Source organism: Sabethes cyaneus, chromosome 2 (assembly GCF_943734655.1).
Source record: "Sabethes cyaneus chromosome 2, idSabCyanKW18_F2, whole genome shotgun sequence".
NCBI lineage: Eukaryota > Metazoa > Arthropoda > Insecta > Diptera > Culicidae > Sabethes > Sabethes cyaneus.
This window is the reverse complement of record NC_071354.1, coordinates 232,532,281-232,549,161: the sequence shown is the minus strand read 5'-3', so window position 1 is coordinate 232,549,161 and position 16,881 is coordinate 232,532,281. Positions and strand designations below refer to the sequence as shown.

General features: G+C 39.0%; 1 protein-coding gene across 1 annotated transcript in view; it reads left to right on the top strand.

Annotated features, from left to right (window-relative positions):
• The first annotated feature begins 7,747 nt into the window (after nt 1–7,747).
• Nucleotides 7,748–16,881, top strand: part of LOC128736779 (lysosome membrane protein 2) — a 133,781-nt gene continuing 124,647 nt past the window's right edge. Inside the window, exon 1 of the mRNA XM_053831267.1 lies at nt 7,748–7,859. The gene's annotated coding sequence lies outside the window, so the exon portion shown is untranslated. The remainder of the gene's footprint in view (nt 7,860–16,881) is intronic.

The following is a 16,881-nucleotide window of genomic DNA, read 5'->3' as shown; positions in this document are numbered from 1 at the left end:
ATCTCAAAACCTTAATAAAAACAATATATGTTTTCAAAGTACGTTTATAGTACTCTTAAACGACTACTTTCCGTGAATATTATTTTCTAACTTGTTTTGTGTATTACTTGGGAAAGACTACTCGAAAAAAATGCAACAGATAAAAATGATCATCAAAAATTCATTTTAGGATAGATATTTTTGAAACTCTCAAGGGATAAAATAAACACATATTAGCTTTGTTTATGCAAAGTTAGTTTATTCAATCTTCTCCCCTAGGGATGTCCTCTATCCGCTGGTACAAAATGAGCATTTTTTTGTAAGTGTTCGAAATTTGAGACGAATTTGTTTTAAGTTTGAATCAGAACGGTACATCTTTCGCTCCAGAGTAGCTTTGACCAACCGCGTCAGTTTATCCAGAAAACCGTTCTCGTGCATTATCTGCCGTAGCTGTTCGCGCTGGACTATATCGTATGCTGCCCTGAAATCCACGAAAATAGGATGCGCCGGCATGATGTACTCCCGATATTTCTGCAGAATTGTTTGGTGAGTGGAAATTTGATCCGTAATAGCATGTAGTAGCACCCCATAAAGCCCGGCTGATACTGCCCGACGAATACTCTTGCTATTGAGGATAGACGACAAACAAATGGGAGAGCACCTTGTAGGCGTGTAGATTCCAGGATTAGCGTAATGCCATGGTAATTATAGTCATATAGCCGATCGCCCTTTTTATAGATGGGACCACACCTTCCAGCCATTCCTCCGGTAGTTTCTCTTGCTCCCAATTGTTTGAAATTCACCGACAACCGAAAAAATTTTGGACCTTCATCAACTCCAAAAAGAAATGCTCTTCTGGTTCGTCCAACGTATACTTCGATGATAATGAATGAAGCAGAGCCGGCGTTTAGGCCGGCAAACCCGTGCGGTAGAACAGAGCCTCCCGCTTCAAGAGGGCCTCGCGCTTGGTGATGACTAGAGAAAAATGTTAAAAATCTTAGTCGACAATCCCTGGCGACACAACACAATTGGCTGTTCAGAAATATTGGCATGATTTCCATTGGTTCCTTTCCTCTTTTATTTAAATGAAGAGTGTAAAGTGTTAAGAAAACATCAATGAAATTAAGCCTTGTTTACGGAGGCTTCAATCAAATGGGCATTTGGATCTTTTGAACCAAAATCCGGATGGTATTCTACCCGTTTTCTTATAGAAAATGGATAGCGTTATAATGTGCGAGCTTATCAACATTTTTCGAGCCAGTTTCACTTTGAGATATATTCCGGAGAATTGGCGAAAAGTATGCAGACACCTAAAGGCATACCTAAGGGTGATAAAAAAGAGAAAACAATGCAAGGTTTTCAGACCAATAAGTCTGGCATCAACGTGTCTCAAGTTGAGTTTTAAAGAACGCTCCGTCGCATGGAAATCAACGTGCATCCCAAGCAACCAGAAGTTCGAATATTACTTGACACGCGAACTCGAAAGTTCACAATTAGTTCAAATTCAGTTCCGTGGGACTTTCTTGCTGATTAGTAGTGTATATCAAGTATACGTGGAACTAAATGCTTTAAGAAGTGTTGAGAGTACTTCATAGATAATTCAAAGCTATTAGGATGCTACATGAAGTTCTGAAGTAACTTTAGTTGCTAACAAGTTCTGCGTGCTGCTTTTTGTTTACATTACTAGTGAACAAACCAGCAGAACCTAAAACTATTTGAGATTAATTATTTTTATTTCACTCGAATAAATTTAATCCTCGCACATTTCTAATTACATATATAAAGTAGAATGCAATATGCTCTTCATTATTCTGTTGTGTTGTGTAGCATTTGCTCTCGGTATCTCACTATTAGTTAATTATCTGGCTCGAAACTTTATGTCCTATATATAATTAACTCGCGCTGCATAAAGCAGTTGCAAGTTCTAAAACGAGCTTTTACTTAAGAACAACTCATTGGAAAAATTCACATCGCTTGTATACGACAAAGTTGACGCAGTGTATCGGGTTCAATCCCAACAGCAGGCAAATGCAACGAATATAAAAGTTAGGTAGAAGTATAAAAATACAACATAGAAGTGCTGGTAAATTTTAGTTTTTTTCTTAGTTTTTGACAGTTTATTTCGAAGCTGCTTAGCGTTCTATGCAGCGAACCCAAGACAGCTTGAAAGTTTGGTTAATTACTTAAAGGTGACGCTGCTTAGCAAGCTATAGATTAATATACATAAAGCTGTTTAACCCTCGTTAGACACCATTATTCGAACTCTTGGTTACTTGGGATATCAACATGGCAAATCTACGGAAACTGCACTGCACTGGGTCGTGACGTTAATTAAGAAATCGTTCAAATATTAAAAGATGGCACTTTGTGTTTTCCTTGATATTGAAGGCGCTTTCAATAACGCGTCCTTTGCTTCAATTTTTGCGGCTCTCTTTCAAAACAAGCCATTCTTACAAGGAGAAAAATCACAGGTTGGGAGATACGATTTCGATGATGAAAGCACGTCCACAAGGAATTCACCCCCCTCCCCCCCCTTCCTACTACTGGTGGGCGACGCATTCTTTCACAAGCTATCGCAGCTTGTTACGAGACTATTTTAAAAAAAATTGAGAGAATTTAAGTAACACGTTGTGATGTTTACTAGAGGGGCTTATTATAAATCCCACAAATCATTCGACCATTTACTAGGCGAGTAACACCTACTGTTACTTCCTTTATACTGATTGGAGTCAGACTGAGCATCAGTAATGAAATAAAACTATTTGAAAAAATAATTCTGCAAAAAAATCTGAACTTAGCTACTCACCTAGTTTATGCTATTTAAGAAAGCATCTCATCAAAAATACAGGGTTGTAGAGTAAACAGTTGAACAGTGGGCTGCCCATAATAAGAGGACTGCTAAGGACAACACTCTTCATCATTCAAAGAACAATGGGTGATACAGACACTTGTCGTTTTTGAAATTCTGAACTTGAAAGTTCAGCGCTTCTGCTCTGTAATTGCAGGGCTCTCGCTATATCTAGGCATAACTTCTTCGGAAGTTTCGTACTTACTGCATATCAGGTATAGAACCCAAATCCTAAAAGGACATTGATTTTATTATCCATGTAGAATTGAGGCACAGGATTATAGAGTAAGGAGGGGTAAAAGTGCGATTCGATGATTTATCGGTGCAGATTCCGAGTGAATTAACTACATTGGCATGGATGGGTGACTACTTTGACAGCTTGAATCTAACGTAAACTTTGGTTGCTTACGAAGCATTGTTGCTGAGCTACGCGCAAATGTTATTTTAGGGCGGTTTTGATGTAATTTTTCGTTACACGACAAATACGATATCAACAGGAGGATATTACTTCTTGAAAATTTGTAGCAGTGTTTTACATCAATTCACATATCTGTTTTGAAAATACGGCGAAAATAATTTACAAAATATATTTCGCTTTTACGTAATTTAATCTAACCCCGACAAGCGCCTAGCGGGGTAAAAGTTCGATTCACGGACGGGGCAAAAGTGCGATTCATGGACAAGGCAACAATGTATAGCTAATTATATACAGCTTTAGGCACTATATTACAGATACTAGAAATGAAAGATCTGCAGAAAACTGTGTGCCAGATGTTGGCCGAAGAAAAACAATGTGTTCCCGCTGTTGAAACAAAAAACAAACGGTTGGAAAAGTTTCGATCTAGCGGAGGCTGCAATACACCAGTGCAAAATAGAAAAGGTGCAAATTGAGAATATTCCTTACCGAAACATAACGCAGATTGAAGATAATATGGTTTTGTTAGCTACTGCTGGGCCAATTTCATGGATTCGAGCTTCGAACTTTTGCCCCGCAGTATTCGCACTTTTGCCCCGCTAGTGGGGTAAAAGTGCGAATCTGCACTTGATCGGAAGAAAGAAGAATTTATTTTGCAAAACACTATTAACGCAGATGATTTATAGTTGAATGTGAAGACATTGAGTTACTGCATCACTATAAAATATATTATGTTGTTGTCCTTCTTTATATCTCACGAAAATTGATGACAACTTCAAACATCGCACTTATGACCCGCCCTACTCTAACTATCTAGCTCAATTTCATCATAGGGTATAAACAGTTCGTAAACTCAGTACAGAAATCGAAGTCTGCTCCAAAAGACGATCATTAAGACTATCACAGTGGCCTTTTAGTAAAACGCGAATGATTTACTCGACAATTGAAGAGAGGCCAGAGTACACAGTGGCCTTTAACCCAATGCCCTTTTGACACACAAATAAGGCCACACTTTTAATCTGCACAGGGCCTCGTGTGCTGTAACGCCGGCTCTGGAATGAAGTTCAATCTTCAACTCTTGTGAGCTATTCGCGAAAAGAAAGTGCTATAAATTTCTTCCCTGCCGATCCGGGCATTCATATCCCCAATGGCGAACTTGATATCCCGTTCCTTCACGTCGTCCGGTCTTCCTTCCTGTCGACAGTGCACCTTTACGATGATGTAGTTGAAGAAACTGCCTTCTATCCCCAACACACACATCCTATTGTTGATCGCCTTCCAGTCCATTACGCGATCCTGCAATCTGCCCATCATTGTCAGCAGCTTGTTTGGTTGCTCCACCGCTCTAGGCCCTGCCCTCACGGACCCTCCACATCTTCTCGCCATTGCGACAAATCTCTTGCAGTGCCACAATGCCGAACTTTCGGGATTCCAACTGATCGAGCAGCACCCGGTCGCCACCCACGAAATTTAGCGATCTGCAGTTGCCAGGTACCAAGTTTCCATTCCGTGTCCTTATTTCGTAGACCTTGTCCATGACAAATTTTCCTAGTCTTTGACTTTAGGTTGTCCTTCTAGAGCCTTGCTACCGAATCTCGTGATGGGGTTACCATCTTATAGTGTCAAGACAACACAGTGTACGACCTTAGTTTACACCGGGATTGCTTACCCGATCTCCGCTAAGGTTGCTCGTATTCTGGCTGATATCATGAGGAAATATGAGAGTTGCTGGATAAGAGGTTGAAAACCACTAAATGGTCTATATTGCGCATTATCTAGCCGTACTAGCCGTACTGGTAATACTACAACTACTGAAACGTCTACCTTATTTTTATTTTGAAATAAATTTGTCTCGATATCACATCAATTCCATTCTGTTCCTTTGTATTTTTCCATCACCACATCACCAAATCTCCACACGCACAGATCATGATCTGTACAGATGATGAAAAACAGTGAATCTTTAGCTTTAATCACTAAATTTTAACCTCTCATTAATTCTCAGCAGTCGATCATAGTGTTACATTTTACCCAGTTGCGAGAAAAAAGGTTACTTATTTTTTTTGTATTGAGATTCACGCACTGCACACAACTGATCGTCTGTATCGGTTATATTTCTTAACGCAATCAAGCAATGAACATGATTTGATATAAGGTTCGATCACTGTTCTTCTTTGCTAGAAGCGATTTTTCCCATCCCTGATCACAAACAATTATCTTAAAAAACAATCCGAAAATCATGCGTAGTATAGGCGTTTTTCGCGGTAGCATAGCAACAAATTGTCAGTGGTGAATTTGCTAACCCCCGTCTTAAGCTACATGCTTCGCAGCTCGGTGGTGAATAAGAACAAGAACAACTGGCAATTCACTAACCGGCATGAGGTAGGCAGAGCATGACAACAACCCACCCCGCTGCTGGTCGATGTTGGTGAACCAAGGCAAAGCATGGCTGGCACTCGTGGAGGCGCTACATAGCTTGTTCAGCAGCAGCAACGACAGCAGAACCGTGCGGAATAATTTCATAGAAATGTTAGCTTCCCAGCCCGAGACGGGAGCTTCACACCGCCGAATCAAGTTCACGGAAATGTCGTGTTGTTTGACGTACATGCCGTAGGTATTTGCATCACGCTCTGAGTTACAAACCTGACCTTTCAGTGTTTGCACCGGCAACATGATGAATGCATCAGGTATGTGCAATTCGCGAAATGGGACCGGTTTGCCAGTCCCAAACTGATGATGTCCACCGAACTGTGTGTGATTCGTGAAGAAAATGGAAATGTTTATTCTGTTACTGTTCAGGAATTACATCAAATGTAATTTTTATGTGCATATACTTTGCGGTGGCATACTTTGCGTGCACTTTCCGTTTCGGATGGCAGAAGGGACGATGCGTCGTCGTGCCCATACACGTGAATTCAGAAAGGGCATACAAAGTTGTATCTGTTACGTATTGTTATTTACCAGGGGGTTCCAAGGGTTAATGGGATATTGTTCTTCCGTTTACCATTATTCTGTGCGATTGTACGCTAATTTGTTTTGTTGCTTGTTTGCACTTTGCTTCGATTAAAATTAGCTCCAGTTAACAGGCCGCACTAGCATGTTACATAAGATATAATTATTATAGGTTACAAAGGTTTATTGTTTGTTTTTAAAATTTTCCTCTCAAGAATGCATCACAAATATTATAATCCGGCTTGATCATCTTATTATTACTCATAAAAATCCCAGAAAGTGGTTAATCATACGCAGTGGTTACTAATTTACACATCATTTAGTAAACAACATGTTTTCCATTCCAACCCCAAGAAAACTAAGCAAACTTTCTCAACAGGAAATAGAATACAATGTAAGATTGTTTATTCACCGGTACCGACACACCGGCAAGCGGAGGGAACTCACGCCACCGTGTTGACGCCATTCTCAGTGCATCGAATCACAAGCGTAAATGGAAGAAGGTGTCTCTAGGTACCTACCTAGGTACTTACATCGCACAGATCCCCGTCACTCACTTGTCGTTGTTGTTGTTCACCGAGAGTTCACTTACGCGGTGCGCGCGCTTTAGCCTTAGTGTACCTGCCTGCCTGCACTGCATTGTCAGTGCTTGCTCGCGGTGCCGCCTGCGATCGGCTTAAACATCGCCGGCCAAAGGCTCAGCACCAAGCAGCAGCGATGGGTAGTAGTAAATCGTTGAATCTTAGCACGATCGGATCGTTCAACTTGCAGCTCTCGGCGCAACGGCTCTAGTAGCGGTAATATTCTCCGACTGTGTCGGTGGTAGTAATAATAGTAGTAGTAGTAATAGGAGCAACAGTAGTACTAGAACCACTCAGGCAGGACTCGCAGTTCTTGGCTTCGTGCGCAACCAGCCAGCGGTCAGCAGTGTCATTTGTTGGTTGATTTTCGCGAGTCGCGGACGTGTCCGGTGTTTTCGCTTCTGATTTTTCCGCGTTTCGAATCGCATCGTCGTCGGTCATCGGTTCTAGCTGGCTGAATTTCTGGAAGACGAATTTGTTTGCCTTCCCGGAGGCACGACAGCGACAGGCAGTTGTGCAGTTCTGCTGGTGGGTACGGAGAGTGGGGATATAAAAACAACCGTTTCCACCCGTGAAGGCGGTCATTCTAATAGTGACAGTGAAAGGATCCGTACGGTGAAAGCGTTTTTTCTTATTTGAAAAAAAAAAAAGTTCTGTGTCTATGCAACGGGAATAATGCAAATTGTTTTCGGATAATTTCAGTGAATTGAGCATTTTACGATTGTTTGTGAAAAATTTTGGTGCAAAGTGAAAAGTTCTAAAGTGAAAAATCATCACCCAGAGGAAAACTTTCGAAGAATTTTTTCTGCGTGTTACAATCAATGATCGAACCATTGGATGCAAACTGATAATGTCAGTTAAAACGTATTCGACGGAAGAATCCTTTACAGAAACAGAAGTGAACCGAGTGTGCCTTTTACGATCGGGGACGAATTTCCAGTTTGCAAAAATTATTTGAAAGCTAACAAGCTGCTGCTGCTACTACTCGCTACTATTAGTTCTCCAGCTGAAACATTTCTGTTCCTTTTCGTCCTTGCCTGTCGACTGGATTTCTGTGGACCTGCCTAAGTCAGACTTCTCATAGGTAAGTCAAAAAATTTTTTTTCTAGCACTTGCCACTTGCGCACACGAACAATCTGAGTGAGTCAATAAGTGACGAACCTGACCCAATGCCATTTAACTATTTGTACATAACAATTGAAGATAAGCAATACTTAGCAATACTTGCAAGCTTTGGAACGGTGTAGACCCCAAAACATGCGGTGTGCTTGTACTGTCCGCCAGCTCTAATGCTTTGCAGCTGATCGTCGATCGCTACGTTACGCACATAAGCCGTGATCGATGAAGAATCAATCGAGCGAGCGGCGCAGCATCAAGTGAGTGTGAAAAGATAGCTGAAAAGAAAAACCGAAGATGACGAGAGTGAAATGATAATAATGGACTTATGAGATTTGCGAATCGTTGCAGCCAGCAGGCCCGGTCTGACCTTGTCGGCTGATCTCCTCGGCGCGCCGCGCCGTGACTGTCTCGCCGCCCGGTGGGGTGGGTGATGCTAAATTAGGGTGAATTATAGAAATTGCTGCCCGGTCGGTTGGCAGTCGGGCACACAGTGCACAAGTCGCGTCTATGTAAATATTCAGTGTTTTACTGTGTAAGAACACAGCATATGTTATTATCGGTTGCGTAGTGGGTGACTCGGTCTGTGGCGGTAAGTGCATAAATAAATTATTGATGCATCGAATTCAAGGTGTTGGTGCAAAGAAAGAAAAACCTGTTCGAAATCGGAGCAGCAGCTGGTACAAATTGAAAGTTTTGTTGTGAAAAATAATAACGGACCGGCCCTCTACTAGCGGATGTTCAGTTACACTTGTTAGTAACACAAGTGCCAAAGTCTTCGTGAAGTTTTGATTGCATAAAACTTCTCCTCCGGAAATCTGAAGTGGTAATTTCTAGTTATTATTTATCCACCCAACCTGTTACAAAATATGGGCAAGGTGCTAATACAAAAACTACTTCTGATATGCTCAACAAAAGAACTCACCTAATTTATGCTTAATTTGAAATATTTTGAGCCAGCTAACTGGTCTGCCTTTCAAAAAAATCCACAAGACCATGAAGATCACTGGATGGATCCCAGCGTAAGCTTTTTCCGCACTAATAAAACTCTAGCTAGAATATTAAAATATAGGCAGAAAAAGAATTTCATCATTATGCTGAAGTCGTAATTCTAACAATCAGGTGGAATTTGATTTCCTCCGGCCGACCGATCGCCAGCTTTGGGTGACACATTGAGTGCCGTTGTTTATCGCTTGCCATCCGTCGATTAAGGCAACATAGACGAGCAACATAAAAGATATCAGCAAACCGGATTATTTTGAATTTAGGTTTTATAGCATCGCACCATATATCCGGGAACGAAATGGTAGACTAACTGGCGAGCGCGATGCTTCGAAGGCGAGCCCTCTACTGGAGATGTGAAAAGTAGATTGATTATCTTTTGAGGATACTAAAGCAAAGAACTAGGGCAAATATTAAAAATTCTGATATAACAGCATAATAGGCCAAACGGGTAAAATGACAGCACCTACTCAATCAAAAAAATTCAAGGAAAATGTAGCTCCTTAGAAAGTATTCAAATGGAGTTAAGCCATATTGCGGTCACATAGTATCATATTCGCCCGTTACAACCCCGCCATTTGCTCTTTTCTGGAAAATTTCTTTTGAAAATGTTTGACTTGATTTTCTCAGACATCACTTATTTTAAAAACTCATAACTTTTAAACCAAGCATTGTAGAATAAACATTTTTGTATAAAAATGTAAGAAAATTTTCTCAGCAATTCAGGAAAATTATCAGAAGGATTTTTTTAAAGAAATTTTCAACGACGGAGCAAAACTCCAAAAAAAAGTGTATTGTGAAAAACTGTGTACTAATTCTTAGAATGTTTTTAAAATATTACATCGCGATTGGGAGAGACTGTAGCACTATAGGCCCGCAACTATCTTGTACTTTAACAGCTTACAGCAGTGTGTGACGTGTATAGGGGGAGTGATAAAATTGGGAGAATAAAACCTAATATAAAGGGTGGCAGTAGTTTAGTTAGTAAAACATTCGGGTACCTACCAACAAACCAACCACCAAAACACATGGATGCGAACCCCGTCTGCCATGGCTCCGATATATTTTTGGTCTATATCGAAATTTTCCAGTTCATTCAATTAATCATTATTCGCTTCAGACACTTCCTCCCTTTCCAAAATAGCTCCGAAGTGACGATAGTGCTTTTTGTTATTCCAGAGATGGCCGGAAAACTAGATTTTGAAGCTTTTTTCAAAAGTTATATTCAAAAAGTATATACAAATTCTTTGAAAAATTTTCAACATTTTTTCCAAGGCTAATCCATAGACTTTTAGTATCGGATATCTATCAAATTTTATAATCAAAACCCTGACAACTGAATTGTTTTCGGAATTGATGAGATTTTTTTTGCATTTTTATACAACAACGTTTGTTTTACGACGCTTCGTTCAAAATACAAATAATGCAAAAAATAAGGTTTTTAGCAATTTTTACTTGAAGTTTAATCGTGAAACCCGAATGGATCCTTGCTTTTGATATATACGTTATTTTTTCCATGCAAAAGCCTTCCAAAATAGAGTCAAAACTGAGAAAAAAAATGCCGATTTTTGGAAATTACATCATTTGTACTTCCATTTTTGTTTCGTGCTACAAACGTTACACTCTTTTTTCGAGATCTTTAGGCTCAATTTTAACAAATTGCCCCCCGATTTTAAGAGCAAATTTTGAAGGGCGGGGGGACAAAAAGTTAAAAAATAATTTGCAGTGGCCTAATTCTTTTTAAAATGGAACCACTGCTGACACAAAATCTTCAAATATTGAAACTTTTGTACTTGTTTGGATGAAAATGACCAAAAAGGGATTCCATGGATCGAACCAAACTATAATCGGAGCATTACGGAGCCGGATTCGAACCCACACCTCCCACCATGTAGCTCGCCGGTGGTAATGATCCTTTGAACCACAGAGGCGCTGGACAAACGAGAGACTCCACAACCCGCTTATTAAACGTGCGACGTATTGCAGACTCTACCAACACTTGGCAGGTTGCGTTAATTTTAGACACAAATCGTGACTCTTTGTCCGTCTACTGTTCAAACCACCGACGGTTAGTCTATTCCAGTGGTGGCCACGGTATAAGCATAATGCAGGCTAAATCAGATCTCCTCAATAGATCCGCGTCCAGACTTCTGACATTGATAAATTCAACCTATAGTTCCCGTCCACCATCCATCAAACCAGTCCGCGGGCCGCAGTTTAGCCATCACTTGTCTATTCCATAGGATCGGAACCTTTGCCCGAGCATCCGCGTTGAGTATCGCTGACAGACGAACAGCGTAACGCGCAGTACCTTGTAAGTCGCAAGGTCCTGTATAGTGTTGTCGTCCCGTCAGTAAAACGAGTTAGATTCTCGGTCCATGAATCGCACTTTTGCCCCGTCCGTGAATCGCACTTTTGCCCCGCTAGGCGCTTCACGGGGTTTGATCAAATTACGGAAAAGCGAAATATATTTTGTAAATTCTTCTCACCGCAATTTCAAGAGAGATATCTGAGTGATAGGGATGGGAACTATCATTAAAAATCGTTACTGATAGCTATCAGTAGTTTCCAGTACGTTACTGATAACTCTCAGTAAATATCAGTAATTTTACCCATCGCGGCATTAAAGCAAAAAACAAGGCAATTGTAATATTATTACTGCGTTATTCATTGCAAGTTTACTTTGAAATTTACCAAGCCGGTTTCAGGGGGCTCGCGGAACTGTAGACCACATTTTTGCCACTCGGCAGAAATGAGGGGAGTACAACGTGCCCACGCATCACATTTTGATTTCAAAGCAGCATACGATACAGTCGATCAAGACCAACTATGACACATAATGCACGAACACGGCTTCCCTGATAAACTGACGCGACTGTTCAGAGCTACATTGAATCGAGTGATGTGTTTCGTGCGCGTCTCGGGGACACACTCGGGTCTCTTCAAGACGCGGCAAGGATTCAAACGAGGTGACAAAATGACTATGATATCATAGCCGAGAACCTTGCAACGGCGGAGGCGGACACCACTCTTATAGCGGAGTCTAGGAGGATCGAGTTAAAAACAAATGCGTCGAAGATCAGATACATGAAATAAAGAATACATGAAAGGAAACAAACGCGTGCTTCTCACGAATAGTAACCGTTGACTACGATAAGTTCGCGTATTTGGAACCGCTGGGAGCGCGGATAACAACACTAGTAAGGAGATCCAGCGGCGCTGAATGCTTGAATAGCGGGAAATCGGGCTTGCTTTACCCTTTGTAAATCGCTACGATCAAGAAGCATACGCCGCCTATGAAGCTGATAATGTATAAAGCTCTTATTAGGCCACTGGTTCTTTATGGACTTGAAGTCGTGAGGCTGCTCACGGAGCATATACGCGCCCGTACCGTGTTCGAGCGGAAAATACTGCCGACGATATTATGCGGAGTACAATCTGAAAGCGGAAAGTGGCGCAGACATAGGAATCACGAGCTACAGGCATTGTTTGAAGAGATTCCCATCGTACACCCGGCGAGAGACAATAGGCTACTGTAGGCTAGACACGTCGTAAGGATGCCTGACGCCAGTGCGACGAAAACAGCTGTCTTGAACAATCCCACCGGCAGAAACAGGGAACGACTGGAAACAGTACGAGCCGTCTCGGCTCTAGGCTGCTGACGATGACGACGATATATTGTGTCATCCTCATCTATTGTGCACAACTACCGACCAATAAGTTTAATCTAACCGATTTTTCTAACGGGACGACGTAACTGTATCAGTAAATATCAATAACAGCGAAACCATACTGATAATTAGTGATATTCTTTCTTACTGATAACTATCAGTAGTTAATGATAGTTTTCCCATCTCTACTGAGTGATGTTAAAGGCTGCTACAATTTGTCAACAAGTAATATCATCCTGTTGATATTCGTATTTGCAAAATATTACATCAATAACATTTACCCATAATTCAACAACTATGCTTCGTAAATAACAAATGTTTACGATAGATTTAAGCTATCAAAGTAGTCACCCATCCATGCCAATGTTGTCAATTTACCCGGAATCTGCACTGATAAATCATTGAATCGCACTTTTGCCCCCAATAGAGTAGAATGGGGTAATTTATAGTCGCTATTTTGCCATCTCTTTTAGCGCCTCTTAATCGCCTATTCATAGTGTTTTTGTTGCCATGTTTTGTCCCTTCTTTTGCGCTTTTCGACATCTTTTTATCGTATTTTCGGCGACTTGTCACTACCTCTCCGTTTTCTTTTCGTCGTCATTTCATCCTTTTGTCATCTATGTGCTGTCTATTTTCGTCGTATTATTATTGTCTGTTCAATGCCCTTACTCTGTCTTTTTATTACCTCTTTACATTCTTTTCTTCGTTTTCATCATTTCTCTGTCATATTTTTATTGTCTTTTCATAGTCTATTTTTCCCGTTTTTATTGTTTGTTCATCAAATTTTGACGTCTGTTTTTGCTATTTTTGTCGCTTTTTTCCCATGTGCCATGTTGCTGGTTTGGCTTCACTTCGTTATCAGTTTGTTGTATTTTATTCGTTTTTTGTCATGTTTACACCTAGTTTGTCCTAGTTTCGCCATTTTTGCTGTTTCTTTTTGTACTTTACTGTCTGCTCATTATTCTTCCGTCGTTTTACTGTCGTTTATCCATAATTTTTTCGCCGTCTTTTTATCATTTGTTTTTAAATTCTATATTTGAGAGGTTTTCAGCCTGTGGCTGGTTCGCCTTTGTCCTTTTATTATGTTTTCCGCCTTCTTGACGCTTTTTAAACGCCTTTTCATTGTTTTTACCGTATTTTATGTTTTTTTCTTCGCTATTTTGGTGTCTCTCATGTTACTTCTTTCGTTATTCTTGTTACTGTCACTTTCCCCATTTCTTCATCACTTTCGTTATCTTCTCATCGCATTGTCAAAGTCTTTTCGTCGTCTTTTCGTCGTCTTTTTGTTGTATTTTCTGTATTTTAGTGATATTGTCATAGCCTTTTTAATAGGTTTTCTAAGGACTTAGATATTCAACAGTTTTTAATTATAGCGTTAAAAAAGAGTAGTGCTAAATAATACAAATACGACGAGGATTCCAGCTATAATCAAAGAACAAACTTGTTCGCTTGACAGCAGTATAAGAAGTTCCATCGCACTACAGAAATCATATTGGAAACTATCGAAATGAGCAAAAAAATATAAACGAAAATGTTTTGCAAGGTAAAAGCAATGGCAGAGGTAAAAGCAAAGGTAAAGGTAAATGCAAAGGCAAAGATAAAGGCAAAGGCAAATGCAAAGGTAAAATTAATAAATAAAAATAAAAAAAAATACAATGATAAAGAAAAAAATACAAGACTAAAAAAAATGAGAAACAAAAAAAAAGCAAAATAAACAAAAGCAAAGAGAGAAAAAAAGAAAAAAAACAAAAGAAAGTGAGAAACGAAAACAAAAAAAGAAAACGAAAATGTTAAAGAAAAAAAGAAAGAAAAGAAATGATTAAAAAGGTGCAGTGGCACAGGCAAAACCGAAGTAAAATTAAAAATTCAAACTGATAAAAAACAGAAGGAAAACAGGGGCGAACCAGCCGCAGGCTGAAAACCTCTCTAATATAGAATAAAAAAAAACAGAAGGAAAAAGAAAAAAACAAAAAGACAAAGAAAAAGAAGAAGGAAAAAAGGAATAGAACGAAAAAGCAAAAAAGAACAAAAAACGAAAAGGAAAAAGGAAAAAAGAAACGCAAAGAGGAAAACAAGAAAGGAAAGAGGCGAAGAATGAACCAAAAAAGAAAAGTAAGAGGAAACATGAACATGAACACGAGAAAGAGAAAGGAAATAAACCCAAGAAAAGTTGTGTCATTTTTTATTAATTTGGTGTGCCGTTTTGTAGTCATATTTACAAAACATAAATTTAATTTTTTCTGTATTTTGTGTCGTTTTCATGGCATGTTTGCTTCTTTATTACACTGATTTTTTATGTTTCTAGTGTTATTTGTTTTCTAGTGTTCTAGTGTTATTTGTTGGTCCTACTTGTATAAAATTTTGTCTTTTTTTTTAAATATTTTCATGATTTTTTTATAATTTTTGTGCTATTTTTGCATAATTTTTGATTGATTTTATTACATATTAAGGTACTATACAATAATTTTGATTCTTCTAGTTTAGGAGCCTTTAAAAAAGTGAATCATTGTGACCCATTCTAGGGAGACCGGTTACTTTAAGGGACAGAGTACTTTTTCAAATCCAAAAAATCGATTTCTTTTATTAATAAGGCCATTGCAAATCATTTGAAAGTTTTTGTCACCTCCCCCCCTTGGAAATTGGTTTGAAAAATCGGAGGGCAAAAAAATAATTTGTAGGATATGAGTTGAATTTTTTTATAAAATCAATTGACTGTGGACCCTACAGCATGAAAAACTTGAAAAATGAGTGTACGAGTTGAGTTAACGCTTCTAGCATGAAATAAAAATGGAAATTCAAACAGCGGAATTTCCGAAAATCGTCCAAAAAAATTATCTTTCGTTTTTGTCTTTTTTTTTCGTAGATTTTTGCATGGAAATTAACAACGTATATATTAAAATCAAGAATAGATTTGGTTTTCACGTTTAAACTGCAAATAAAAATACCCAAAATCCATATTTTTTTTGCTCGATTAAAAAATTCTCTTTGTTTTTTTCGCAATTGAAAATTGACCGAAAATTGACAATGTTATTGCTATTTGTACGGCGCATATCTGGAACGATTGCACTGCGAATAAAAACTTCAATGCCGTTTTTCTCGAAACCAGGTTTTCAAATTCGGTACCATAAATATCTTAAGAACGGCTAGAACAAAGCAACTGATTCTTTTTTTGTTTCAAAGCTCATAAAATTTACTAGTGTTTGACCCATCCTCTTTCCGATTTTTTTCATTTCGGATAAGCCCGCGAACGCCAATCCATGGTACCGCAATTCATGTTTTTTCTGAATGACGTTCTTTGAGGAACCGGAGGGGAGGGAGGAAGAGGTTTCCATATGAAAACAAAATCTATCTATATATAAGAGCCTTGTCTGTAGCCAAAACGAGGGGCGCGATATGTATTTTCGTGGTAATAATCGCCCACATTAAGCAAAGATTCAAACCAATCATACCAGAGTGCCATCAAGATGAGTAATAGTAACGTAGTTGCACCTCATAGAGTTACATAACGTTAGCGTTACATAACTTACCTCCAATTTGCTCTCAATTAGACGCGAGGAGCCGCGCGCAGGTTACAGCTAGTTGTTAATAATCGTCTAAAGTGCAATGCTTAGAATGCAAAAAACCCGAATCGAATCGTCTTGCGCGTTATCAAGAGAAAACTATTTGAATTGAGGTAAAAAAATGGTGTAAAAGGTACTATGCCCTCTTAATTTTCGCCTAACCAATGGTCCATGGGAACTGAAAAAATCCGTAGAGATTATACGGATCCGAATTCAGCTACTATGTATGATAAATGTTTGGTAACTGTGTTACTGAGCATGATTTCCAGCGTTAAAAATGAAAATCTTTCTATTAACATCGTAAACGCGGTGACAACACTATTAGCGTGTTATACAAGTGAAACGAGATTGAAAGCTGCAATTCGATTTGATTCCACTACATTCCAAACTCAACAAATATACAACCAAAGCTATAGAAAATTACTAACAGTTGAAACAATTTTCATTTAAAAACGCGTTTTGCGTAACTAACTCAAACAATTTTGGAGGTCCCCCAAGGTTAACTTGTGAGCTCGCCTATTTTTCCTGTCTAAAAAAACGGGGGATTTAATTTTTCCATTTTTTTTTTAATTTAAGTGGAAGTTCACGTACTTAGTATGCTGAATATATTTTATATGTTAATAAATTAGAATTAATATTTTACAGTCTTTCAACTTGTGCCGGATCTCCTTTGAAATGCAGTAATAAGTTGAAATATGCTTCATTATAGTGTATTGTTAAAACTGTTCTATTCCGCTTCATAAGAGTGTGACTTTTA